The sequence below is a fragment of the Miniopterus natalensis genome, chromosome X (genome assembly GCF_054644295.1).
Source record: "Miniopterus natalensis isolate mMinNat1 chromosome X, mMinNat1.hap1, whole genome shotgun sequence".
Classification (NCBI taxonomy): Eukaryota; Metazoa; Chordata; class Mammalia; order Chiroptera; family Miniopteridae; genus Miniopterus; species Miniopterus natalensis.
In genome coordinates, this window is record NC_142103.1 from 22,223,117 (window position 1) to 22,236,664 (window position 13,548).

The following is a 13,548-nucleotide window of genomic DNA, read 5'->3' on the forward strand; positions in this document are numbered from 1 at the left end:
AAACAAAACAAAACAAAACAAGTGGGGCTTCTGGCTCCCTCCCTCAGGCACTGCCTTCCTGCTGCTCCCCCACCCCACCCCTCAACCACCACCTAAGGAAGGAAAACCTGCTAAGAGCAAGGATCTAAAATGTTCAATCTGTCCAAAAATGTGACAGTAATCTTGCCAAATTCAGTTCAAAAACTAAGGGCAATGCACCCTGTGAGCTGAGGGGGACAGGGAGGGGAGAGCCAATGCACTTAATGACCACCTTCTCCAGACAAAGACAAAGGCCAACTGAGGGACCCCAGGCTTTTTCAGGACATTATTCCATAATTCCAAACCCCACAGGAGAAGTGTCCTCCTGCCATGACCCTTCCCTCACCAAAAAAAGGACAAAGGGATAAAGAAAAATAATGAAAAAGGGGAAAGGTGCCCCTTTGAAAAATCGTCACTTTTTCTGTTTTTGTTCAGGTCAGATTCTTCCCCCTAACCGAGGCTTGCCAGGGCCGCCGCCACAACCCCCGCCCCCTCGTGGGTGGGGAGACTGCTGTCCCTGCAACAGTGGCTGCTGGAGGGGGCGGGTAGATGGCATAAGACTTACAGGCTGACGTAGATTTTGGGGCGGATTTTGCCTCCAGCCTAGTATGGTTGTCTAGGGCTTGACCCAGCGAAGCTGCCCAAGCTCTCCCAGGAGGGCCCTGACACACCCACTTGTCCGCTTTCCCGATGGGGATCCTGCAAACTACGCACTAAGTCTCAGGGCTCCAGGTAGCCACGTCGGGGACTCAAGGCTGGAAAGCCGCAAGAACCAGGGGCGGATCGGAGAAGGCAGAAAATCTGCCCAGCCGCGTAAAAGCAATGCCGAGCTGCCACCCGCTCCCCTCAACGAGCCAGGTGCCATAAGTAGCAGGATTTACCTGCCACTGGTCCAGCCACCCTGTCAAGACCTTCCCTCTACCTCCGAGCTCTCTGGCTAGCAGGGCTGGAGAGCCTCAGCCCCTCTGCTGTAGCATCAGCCTCGGGCCCAGCCCACTCCCCGCCCCCCACCCTGAGATCCCCTCCCAGACCCTGCTCCCTTGCTCCAGGCAAGGAGAAGCTGCAGCCCCCTACCCAAGACCCCAGATGGCCTGCCGCTGCCAGCTGCCAGCTGCCAGCTGCCAGCTGCCAGCTGCCAGCCTGTGGTGGAGCCGTGCTCGCAACTGCTCCCTAGCCCTGCTCTGCTATGACATCACCGGTGCTCTGCGCAGTACATAGGCCAATCAGAATATGAGCATCAAACTAAAATCTCCATGAGTGGGCTACTGGGGACCAATCTTTTGTTTCCAGGCAGGAAGTGCATTGGAAGGAAAAAAGGGGGAGCAGGATGAGGGAAAGGAAAATGAGATGGAAACTTCTACACTGTGAGTGTTGTCTAGGCAGAGGTCTAGCCTCAAGAAAGAGGCTCGCCTTCCAGTAGAAGGAGAGGGAGTATTTCATTTCTCTTCCTTAACTGATTCCTTCAGGAAGACTTGGATTTCAGATAAGTTTTTAGGGGAGGAAATCTGTCCAGCTACACCAGCACTCTTTTGGAAGGAAAATGGTTTGGATTTGGAACACCACCTGTCAGGCAAACAGGCAATATGATGGATTCTCTGGAATACACAGTAAACTCAGAGACAGATATGGCGTTGGGATTCAAAGAGATGACAATCCAGATAGGGAAACTACCTTTCTGCACATGAAACATGCATTTTGAAACAGAGCATTACACCAAAGAAGGAATAATTAATCTAATTCAAGTTTATATAGATAGATAAATATATACATAGATATAGATACAGTTAATTTCATCAAAATGTGTGCCTCTTTTGTCTTTAAAAAAAGAATTCAATTTTTGCTTGTGTCCAACGCCTAAAATCTAACTCCAAAAATATTTTGCTATTCCCAAATCCATACCCCCACTCTAGAATTTGTCTAGCTTATGTAAATCATGGTAAATCCCAGCAAGGAGACTTTAAACTGTCATAAAAAATGACAATGAATGCAAAATAATAAGCTCATTCAAATTTTAATGATGTAAAATATGCCTGTAAATCAAGATCAGAAAAAGACAGGAAATTATAATAGTTGGGTTAAAATAATAGGATTATGGGTGATTTTTCCTCTCCACTTTCAAACTTATTTTTTTATAAAGATAAATATATCCTCACATACTTAAATGGTAAAAATGGGTCATGACACTCCCAGTGCACTTTTATCCAATTTTATCAACTCTTTCTAACATCCAGCAATCATTTTTCCATAATGCCAATAAAATAAGTCTCAACACTGAGAGTGAACTAATATAACTGCCACTTTTAGGAAAGGCCACAAAACAAGCTCTAGATTTATCAGAGGCAACATCTGGGGAAGTTAGAAAATGGGATACTTCTTCGGACTAATTTATTTTTAAAATGTGATGATACTGAGAATTGAAAAAGAGAACAAAAATGGCCCTTCCAAAGCAGGAAAGAGGAAGACAAAGTGATCTACATGCTCTAGACTTTTAAAGGGATCACTTTGCATTTTACTTTTAATTTTTCTTCATTAAAATATATCTGTGCATATATGAGTATTACATGAACATTGAAGAGCGTCAGAGCTGAGATTTGAGCCCAAAGCCTAGGCTACGTGGTTTGGTTAAAATACATATTTGCTTTGAAAAAACAACAACAACAAAACACAAGAGTATACCAGATTGGTGGTTTTTAAAAATCAGGCATTTTTGGTAGCTTTTTTTTTTTTTTTTTTTTTGCATGGTGGTTATTTGTCTCTTATCACCCATCACCCTCCTTCTCAAATCCCTGATTAATAGGTTGAAATCAAGATGGTCTTGTTTCCAATGATTTTACAGATATTTTTAAAATTAACTTTGAGGTTAAAAAAAAGTAACCCATCACATTCATTTCTGTTTTTACATCATGGTAAATGTAATTTTAAAAAGCTCTGATCTAAAAATGAATGTCATTCACTTAAATGTTACATTTCTAATTTGTAAAATGCACTTATTTGAGTTATTTTTTAAACAATAACAATGCTTTTTTTAAGAAATAAAAAGATATAACTGGATTTTCCTGGCTGATTTAACTTGGGTCTTCTAGGCTATTGATTTTTTAAAAAAATATATATCTTTATTGATTTCAGAGAAAGGAAAAGAGAGGGAGAGATAGAGATAGAAATATCAATGATGAGAGAGTCATTGATCAACTGCCTCCTGCACTCCCCCAACTGGGCATCGTGCCCAGACAGGGAATGGAATCTCCATCTCCTGGATCCTAGGTCAGTGCTCAACTGCTGAGCCACGCCCAGCAGGGCTAGGCTATTGATTTAAATACTAATTAAAAGGTATTTGATTTCACTCTAATCTTCCCTCATACCTCTGCTATAACTCAGAGCTATTTATGCAGTCACCACACATAGTTATTTGAACATTTCATGTGTATTTCTTCTCTCCCTGATGTTTATAGAAAGTAGCATGGGGCCAAAATCCTATTAGGTGCTTGACAAATTAAAGCATAGCAATGTCATAGAAAGAGGACTGTCCTTAGGAGTCAAGCCTAGCGCAAAGACTTTAGTCTTCCTGTGAAAGGGATAACCTATTTTATTCTTGATGCCATCAGTCAATCTTTACTGCCAATGTGGCTTGTTCTCCAAGAATATAGACAACTGCATGTGAATTTTCAGTGAAGCAGAAATGTCTTAAAGATTTCATCTGTGTTTATTTTCCCACTAAGCTCTCACAGTCCCCCATTCCCTTCCCCAAGCTCATTAATTTAAGGATATAATTACAACACTACCACAATAACCACTTGGCATGTGTACCCTGCTTCACAAGTTACAAACCACTTTTGCACTTCCCTGTTTGATCCTCACAACAGTGTACTAAGGCAATTATTATGATCTGCATTTCACAGATGAGGGAATGGATGCCCAGGTATTTAAAGTAGCCTGTCCGATGCCTCAGAGAGATGGCCCTGGAAACCAAGTCTCCCACTCTCAGTTCTGTGTTCTTTCTGACACCCTACCTGGCATCTTCAGTTGTATTTCTTATTTGGCTCCCACTAACTAGCATCTTGAGTCACATGAGAAGTGTGAGGTTCTGGGGGTGGGGTATGTAACAACAGAAGTAAACTAAAACAAGTATTTTCAAACTGTTCCAGTCCAATTCCAGAAAAAGGGAACATTGCTTACTCTCATATAACATTGATGGGAGTGTAAAATGACAAAGCATTTTGGAGGGAAAGTTGACAATACTTGGTAAATTTTTAAGTGCATATGTCATTTGACCAAGCAATTTGAACTCAAGGAATTTGACTATGGAAATACTCATAAAAAATATGCCAAAATATGTTCAAGTATGTTTATTCCTGAATTTTATGTAAGAATAAATAAAATCTTACATAAAAAACAACCTAAATGTCCCTCAATAAAGGAATTGTTAAATCAATTATGGTATATATGTATTTTAGAATATTATTCATGAGCTAAAAAGGATTAAGTAAATTCCTATGTATTGAAATAGAAGCACACCTTGACACTTTCTTGAGTGAAAAAAAGTGACAGAACAACAGGTATACTATTATTTTATTTTTGTTTAAAAAAATTGGGTGTGTTTAGACTGGAATTATAGATACCAAACTGCTAATAAGGTAATTCTAAGAATCAAAAATGTGGGAAAGAAGACATGTGGGCATGTGGGGATGATAGGGGTCATTAACCATTTTCTTTACATACTTCTCCACTGTTTGTTTATTTTTACAATAAGCATACATAGTATTTTGCATGTAAGAAACATTAAAAAGGGAAACTATGCCATTCTTTGGATTAAGACAAAACAAAACAAAACAAAACAAAAACAAACAAAACAAAACAAAACAAAACACCCCTGTTCTCATAAAAGGGATCTGAATTCCAGGTCAGTGTTTTAGTGAAGTCTATGGTGTGCCAGGCTAAGCTAAGCCATTTCTGGGCAAGCACTGGATGCAGGGCAGAAATATACAACTCACTGGGCAAAAGCAGACTGGATATCCTGGTTCCCTTCCCACCCTTGCCTCAAGTCCCAAATCCAGAAATTGTTTCGAATGGTAGAGTCTGGATTTCTGTGGTTTTCAGTCTTCACAACTTTTACTATAGCAGCTACCCTTAAAAAAAATTTCTCTTCATCCTCTGAATACAAAAGGACCTGGCTTGGTACAGCTAGTGTAAATGACATTGGCTGGGAGCTCAGTGCCCACTCCTTCTTTATCAGGGCCTGCTCACTACAAGCTGTTACCAATACTGAGGTCAGGCCCTACTGAACCCCTTCCTTCCTGCCCCCCACCCTACAGCTCTTCTGTAGAAGGCAACATGTATGTAGCCTGTTGGCCAAAGAGCAAGGAGCCTCAGAAATGCCAAAAGATTTCATCCTAGGTCCCTTAAAAAAACATAGCCTGGGTAAAGAAGGAAGCCCATGGATAGGAAATCACCATCCTCTTGGGCCTCCAGAGTTATGGCCAGGGAATCAGGAGACACAGACTCTAAACTAGCTTCTGACCAGGAAACCTTGAAGAAGATGCAAATTTCCTTGGGCTTTACTTTTCTTCTCTGTGAAACTTGCCCTGCCTATCTCCCTGGATTCTTGTATGGGTACAAATGGCTAATGGAACAAGAGTGGACTTAACAAATTTCAGAGCTGTACACCTCCTTAAAGCCTTGATGAATCTTCATTTACATATGTTCCTATATGGTGGGACCTTGGAAATGGGATCTCTCCTTACCTTCCTTCACTATAATTAGCATCCCTTAGAAACCTGCTCTGTAGAACCTATATTTCAGAAGCTCACAGCCTCTGTCCTCCTCTCTTCCACCAGGGAGTTAGCAAAGGAAACGCAGAAGACAATTAAGTGTAGGTGGATTTGGATGAATAAATATGAGAATGAGGAAGTTCCTCTCCTCTAGCTTGGTTTTAATTAGCCCCACTTCCACCATGATCCTACATATCAAACCACATTATTTCATTGAGCTGATGCTCTGATTTTGCTCCTCAGTGGATCACATTATACATTCCTTCCCCATACCTTCCGATCACTGCGCTGCCCAAACCTAAGTCAAAGTGGACAGTAAATTGAATTTGGAAAGTTGGTTTCATTGCTCTCCTCATTTTACTAGAAAATAAAAAAAGAGAGGAGAAAGTGAAAGACAAAGTCTAAAGGACAAAGAACCAAAGAAAGAAATAGAGCAACAAATCTTAATTTTTCTTTTAGACTGGCTTGACTATGATGTCATGCTTTCCCAGCTCACCTGTGATTGGCTGCTCAGTTCAGTATCTGCTGAGAGCTAAAGGCTGATTATTTGCCAGAGATACAAACCTTTCAGGGAAGTGTTGAATCATTGCTAGTTGTCATGACAACCTGGGCAGTGTCTGCTCCTGATAACCACATAATGAGATTGTCAGGAACAGAAGTGCCCCCGCTCCTCACACCCAACCATTTGAAGTGGTGAGCAATGAAACATTTCTCTCAGGAGGCAAAGGGAAAAAAGTCACCAACCGGCACGGTGGAAATCACCTTAGATAATGTAAGTCGGCCAAGTTCTGGGGAAAAAATCTTCTTAAAGAATTCCTTACCTACCATCTGCAGGTCATGCCTGAACCATGATATTCACTATAATTCAGAGACCTGTGGAACAAGTGGTGGAAAGGGGAAACAATTCTGCAACCGTCCAGCAAAACTAAACAGAAGGATGTGTGAGTGGAATGCTAAATCAATTAGAAAAAGGCACATCTCCTTTCTTTATAGGATGCCATTATGACACGATCCAGGGGCAAGTGGGGAGGCATGTGTCAAAGATGCCAGGGCATGGCCATACCCAGTCACCAAAGTCAGACACAAAGAGAGCTTGAGGGGAATAAGTTGTGTGACTTTCTACCAGCTACTTTCATTTCCCTGAGGGTAAACACATCACTTAACATTATCTTGGGGCTCCGGATGTTCTGGAGAGGGAAAAGCAACTGCATCTTTGTAATATGTTATTCATTCCTAGGACAATTTTATTAGCACCTACTAAGTGCAAAGGACACAGCTAGGGGCAACAGATGTTACATGATGAACCAAACTTGGATTGTCTCCTTAAGGAGCTTAGAATCTAGTTGGGGAGAAAAGATACATACCCTAGTAACCTTGATATAAGAGAGATGTAGTAAGTACTTCAAGGGAAGTCCAAAGTCCTTAATTTCAGAGAGAGAAAAATCACATACAGACTGTCCCACTCCAGTTCCAACCCATCTTTCCAGGTTCTCCTTTCACCAGTCCTCCCTTATAGCCCAAAGAGTCAGCCCCATCAAACTATTATCTGTTTCCTGGATATGCATTGACTTTCATACCTCTGCCTTTCTTTCCTCCTGTGCTTTTCTTTTCCTAACATCACTCTCTCCCTCCTTTCCCTACCTGGAGATATTTAACGAATACTTCCATACTTGACTCAAATGACATCTTGTGTATGCACAAATTGGTCCCATATTTACAACCCTTCAGGGATCTGTACCTGGTAGACATGGATGTTGACTGACATTACTTCTGTGTACTGCATTCAAGTCTAGCACCTGCAAGTCCAGTGACACATAAGAGAACCGGTTGGTACAACTGATTTGGATTTTTCAGGGAAGAGCATAGGTAAAGTCAGACTACTTTTAAAAAGTGTTATTTAGATAATCAACACAAACCTGTTTTTCCACTTAACATCTATATCTTATTTTTATTTTGAAATAACTTAAGGCTCACATGAAATTGCAGAAATAGTACAGAGAGTTCCCAGGTATCTTTCCCCAAGCTTCAACCAATATTTTGATCTACTATTGTGTGAATTTTATCTTGCACACCCAGAGTACATTGTTGAAACCCCAGAAATTGATATTGGTATAATACTACTAACTCAAATGCAGGCCTCATCCAGAATCCACCAGTTTTACATGTATTCTTTCTTTCATTAAGTAATTTGCCAACACAGCTGAAAAGTAACAAAACTACTAATAGTTGATTTTACTGTCAACTTCTTTTCTCAGGCCCATCCCTCTGAAAAAGGCCAAAATCTGAAAGATTTTGGGACTGAGAGAAAGAAAATCAGCTTGGACTAATGAAAAGCAGCCCAGTTATTAATCTGCCTGGGAGGACAGACAGATAAAGCCAGCTGCAAAGTTAACAGAAAACAGTTTCTCCCACGATCATGATGACTTCCACATTCTTTGACTACTGCTTTCTTATCAATGATACCCCAGACCTGCTTTCTTATTTTCATTTATTACTAGGGATTCTCAATTGCTCAGTCACCCTCTCCTCATGAGAGTATCCAATTCCCAGTGAATTTCTCCTTTTCCTGATCCCTTCTCCTGATCCCACCTCAGAAACTGCAATCAATCCAGAATTTATGCTTGTTTCCTTAGATCCTCCTCACAATTACCCAGTGGGAACCCAAATGCTACAAAAGATGTTCTCTCCTTCTTTTTTTCTTTTTTCTTTTCTTTTTTCTTTTCTTTTCTTTTCTTTTCTTTTCTTTTCTTTTCTTTTCTTTTCTTTTCTTTTCTTTTCTTTTCTTTTCTTTTCTTTTCTTTCTTTTCTTTTCTTTTCTTTTCTTTTTTTTTTTTAAATATGTCTTTATTGACTTCAGAGAGAGGAAGGGAGAGGGAGAAAGAGAGAAACATCAATTATGAGTCGTCATTGATCGGCTGCCTCCTGCATGCCCTTGACTGAGGATAGAGCCTGCAACACGGGCATGTGCCCTGACCAGGAATCGAACCACAAACTGTGATTTCCTGGATCCTAGGTCGATGCTCAACCACTGAGTCGCACCCAGGTGTCCCCCCACCCTCTTTTCAATGCACTTCTACCATAAATGGGACTATAGTCTTGTCTCTGGTAGTCTTGGTTGATCCCCAGACATTCTAATCTAATTGTATGGCAAGAATCTGGGCATCAGGGTTTTAAAAAGTCTCCTCAGGTTCTAATCTCCTCAGATTCTAATGTGAAACAAAGTTTGGGACCATTGCCTTAGGGATTTCATTGCTTTAGTATTTATTATCTTTCCTCCTTCTATTTGTGCATAAATTCTGGCCATCTTTCTAAGAATGTCCGAATCTCACAGGGGAAGAAAGTAGAATTGCGGAATTTTCCCAAGGGGCATGCTTTTAAATTTGGTTCTCTCTGAGGCTTCGCCCAGTTTCTACAAACCTTACTCTTTTTCCCTTATGGTGTATTCAACTTGGAAAATAACATAGCGAAATGATGAAGAAATTGACTATTTGTGTAAAATTGTAGCTGTAGTTGTTTCTCTCTCCCTTTTCTCCCTTCCCAGACATAACTCAGTCACACTTTAAATTAAGTGGTCTCAAGTGTGAATTTAAAAACTAAGTTAATATGTGCACGCAAGACTGGCTGACCATCGCAGATGTATTTAATAGATGTAGACCTCAACATGCTGTTGTTCCATGTAATTAAGCACCTGTTGAACCTCATAATCAATCCTTATTTTGTTATAATTCAGAAACTCATTACATTTAATGTTCTCTGGTGTTTACTTGATCAGCTCACTTGTGGGGGAGGGGCACTAGAAAGGGCTTGCCCTCTCCCCACTTTTGAATCATCCAAGAGAATACATGCCCTACTCAGCAAATAATATATATGAATCAAATGATGAATTTTAAAGGTCAGCTAAATAGAAGTTTCAAATATGTTTATGTTGATTTTTAAGAATATATCTTTATTGATTTCAGAGAGAGGAAAGGAGAGAGAGAGAGAGATAGAAACATCAATAATGAGAGAGTCATTGATCAGCTAACTCCTGCACGTCCCCGACTGGGGATGGAACCCACAACCCGGGCATGTGCTGTGACCGGGAATCAAGCCCCGATCACCTGGATCCTGGGTCAGTGCTCAACCGCTGAGCCACGCCCTGCAGGGCTATGTTGATTTTTAAAAGTTGTTCACCTCCCTCCCCCCCCCTTATTCATTCTAGCTGTTAACATGGAAAATTTAATGAATTCTGACATGGTAGGCTAAAGTTTATTGCCAAAAAGGAAAGGGAGCAGGTTGCTAAGCAAATTAATACTATAAACAATAAGAAAGTGACAACCTTCTAGGGGAATATGCTAACGTGAGGTTTTTAACTGCGCTTTGCATTCAGATGACCAATATGCTAAGTATAGCCCTTATCTGTTTGTTCAAGGCCTTAAGAGTCAAGACAGCTCAGAGCATAGACCTCAACCAGCAGTTTGATTGCAGATTTTTGGAAATAATAACATGGCATTTCTTTAAACATATTTTTAAATTCAAGCTTCTTACAAATCAAGATTGGCCTTTCCACCATTCATGGAATTAGTGAGGCTTAACCATGTTCACTGTGGTGCCGGCCCTCACAAAACCCTGCTAACAAAGGCTCTGACTCTCACTTGAGCACTGCCTTTTGGGGAAGATTTCCATGGTAATTTGCTGATTCTCTTTTGAAAGACGTAGGGTGTCCTAGTAACCAGGAGGGGGTTGTACTTTCCCATTAATCTTGGGATGTCTTTGACCCTTTTAAATTTTCACCACCCCTGTAAGGCCATAAAGAATTCTTAACCTGGCTTTTTGTCATTTAAAGCAAACACCTCCTAACTCTGTTGTTAAAAGAAAGAGAAGTAGAGAAAGCATCATTCTCCCTATACTTCAGTTGAAATTATCAGCCTTTATCAAAGCTATGTTGGAGGGGGGTAGCTCTATTTGGATTCAACTGGTAGAAGGAGGTTATGGTGAAATTATCCTATTCTAGTTACACCAGATAGCCTTCAAACTCGTTATATTTTTAGTAAAATCTAATCTATTATCCCCAAAACACAGCTTCAGATAATAAACTTATTACTTTCACTATGTTCTACTTTAAACCCTACCCCCCAACACACACTCAGACACACTTGTGCATGTGCGCTGATATCAGAGTCTTCTCTCTACAGTTTAAGACAAAGACCACTGGACAGGACAGGGTTGAACTAGTCTTAATTTGTTCTTTCCTTTCCTGAGTTCTATTCTTCCTTTCAAACACTTCTCCCAACCCACCTAGAGCTCCAATGAGCTCCATCCAGTTGGCCCTCCTTTCCTTCCTGACTCTAGGAAGGAGGAAAGCTGATTGAATTCTCAGTACAGTCTTAAGGATTTCATTTATTGCTTCTTTTAGGTTTCTGTATTTTAGGAAGACCCTTCTGGCATGGGGAATGTTTGACTCAAATGAATGAATTGCAGAAGTGGAAATATAGAGGCTACTGCAGGCTTTGGGAGAGAAGTTAAGAGCGGGATATTTTTGGTGGAGAAATATTGCCAATCATACCACTAAAGGGCCCTTCCACACACACGTTTGATTCCGATGTGGGCCACTGCCAGGGTTCTCTGACATCAGACAGTAATCCACTCCATGATTTCAAAGACAGGCTTCTGCATTCATACATGAAAGCAAGGCTTTTCATCAACTCCAAGAAGCTTAAAACAAAAATAAGGCTTTTGGTTAAATAGAAACTTAAAATGCCTCTAGGTACTGATGACTGGCAGCTTTCTGGTTAACTGCAATCTGACTATATTAGGAGTCAAGGCCAGTCCCTGCCTCAGAGTATCTTTCTTTGCTGCTCTAAATTTTTATGCAAGCTGATTTAGAAGGCTGGAGGTGACAGTGGGGTTGGGGGGCAACCTCATGGCTGCTTTAGCTGAACTTTGGGATAAACTGGATTAGAACCATCTGACTAAATTGAAAAACCATTTTCTGTTCTGGGGATTTTGATTGGTTTCAATGCACTGTTTTATTTTAAAATAACACTGTCATTTTTAAACACTTAAATTCTCTGCTGTGAAAAATGACATTAAGTTTCCTATAAATATTTGGAATAGACCTACCATATTGACCCACTAGTTCCTATTCTGGATATTTACCCCCAAAATGTGGAAACAGTTATTTGTAAAGATATATGTACCCCTATGTTTACTGTGGCATTATTCACAGTAGCTAACAACATAGAAACAACATAAATGTTCTTTGATGGATGATTGCATAAAGATGTGGTGCATATATTCAATGAGATACTATTCAGCCATAAAAAGATGAAATTATTGCCACTTGTGACAGCATGAATGGATCTTGAGAGGATTATGCTAAGTAAAATAAGTTCAAAAGAAAAAGACAAGAATAGTATGATTTTACTCACTTGTGGGATATAAAACAAAAAGCAACAAACAAACAAAACCCCAAATTCATAGATACAGACAAAAGTATGGTGGTTACCAGAGGAGAAAGGAAATGGGGAGAGGAAAAAGACAGTAAAAGGGATCAAACATATACTTATGGAAGGAGACTAGACATCAGGTGGTGAGCAGAGAGGCTGTGTTATAAAGTTGCACACCTGAAATTTATATAATGTTATTAACAATATTACTCCAATAAATTTAATTTTTCAAATTGTAAAAATATTTAAAAATAATTCAACACTTGCCATAGCTGTGTGACTCAGTTGGTTGGAGCATCGTCCTGTGCATTAAAAAGGTTGCGGGTTCGATTTCCCATCAGGACACATACCTAGGTGGTGGGCTCGGTCCCCAGTCAGGGTGGGTACAAAAGGCAACTAATTGATGTTGTTTTTTTCTCTCTCTCTCTCCCTGCTTCTCTTCCTCTCTCTAAAATCAATAAACATATCTTTGGGTGAGGATTAAGAATAATAATAATAATTCAACACTTGAAGATAAGTTGGATGATTTCTGCAACTCCTGGAAAACCAACTTATACTATACTACTTCTACTGTTGCTGCTACTACTACTATTAATAATAATAATACAGTAGTCCCCCATCCACGGTTTTGCTTTTGCAGTTTCAGTTACCTGTAGTCAACCATGAACATAGGGGTGCATATATTTTTTCTGATTGGTGTTTTGGGACTTTTAGGATATATTCCTAGAAGTGAAATCACTGGGTCAATAGGCAGTTCCATTTTTAATTTTTTGAGGAACCCCTATACTGTTTTCCATAGTGGCTGCACCAGTCTGCATTCCCACTAGTAGTATACCAAGGTTCCCTTTTCTTCACATCTTTTCCAATACTTGTTGTTTATTGATTTATTGATGGTAGTCATTCTGGCAGGTTTGAGGTGATGTCGCATTGTCTTTTTAATTTGTACCTCTTTGATGATTATTGGCCTTGAGTGTCTTTTTATATGTCTATTGGCCATTTGTATGTCCTCTTTGAAGAAGTGTCTACTCAGGTCCTTTGCCCATTTTTAAATTGGATCCTTTGTGTTCCTAGTGTTGAGTTGTATAAGTTACTTATATATTTTGGAAATTAACCCCTTATTAGATGTATCATTGGCAAATATGTTATCCCATATAGTGGGTTCATGTCACACCATTTGATTTTATTTAACAGTCATCACTCCTCTTAGAAAGCACAGAGTAAAGGAAAGTAATTAAATCTAGTGAATCACCGACCTCTTGTACACACTATTTTAGATGCAATGGAGTGATGTGGCTCTGAGCTTAGTTTCCTTACAAATAGAATCAAACTAGCCTGGT

The 13,548-nt window shown here is 40.0% G+C and overlaps 1 protein-coding gene across 1 annotated transcript in view; it reads right to left on the bottom strand.

The window, feature by feature from the left end:
- PAK3 (p21 (RAC1) activated kinase 3) overlaps window positions 1-13,548 on the bottom strand; it is a 258,885-nt gene that overhangs the window by 116,830 nt on the left and 128,507 nt on the right. The window lies entirely within an intron of this gene.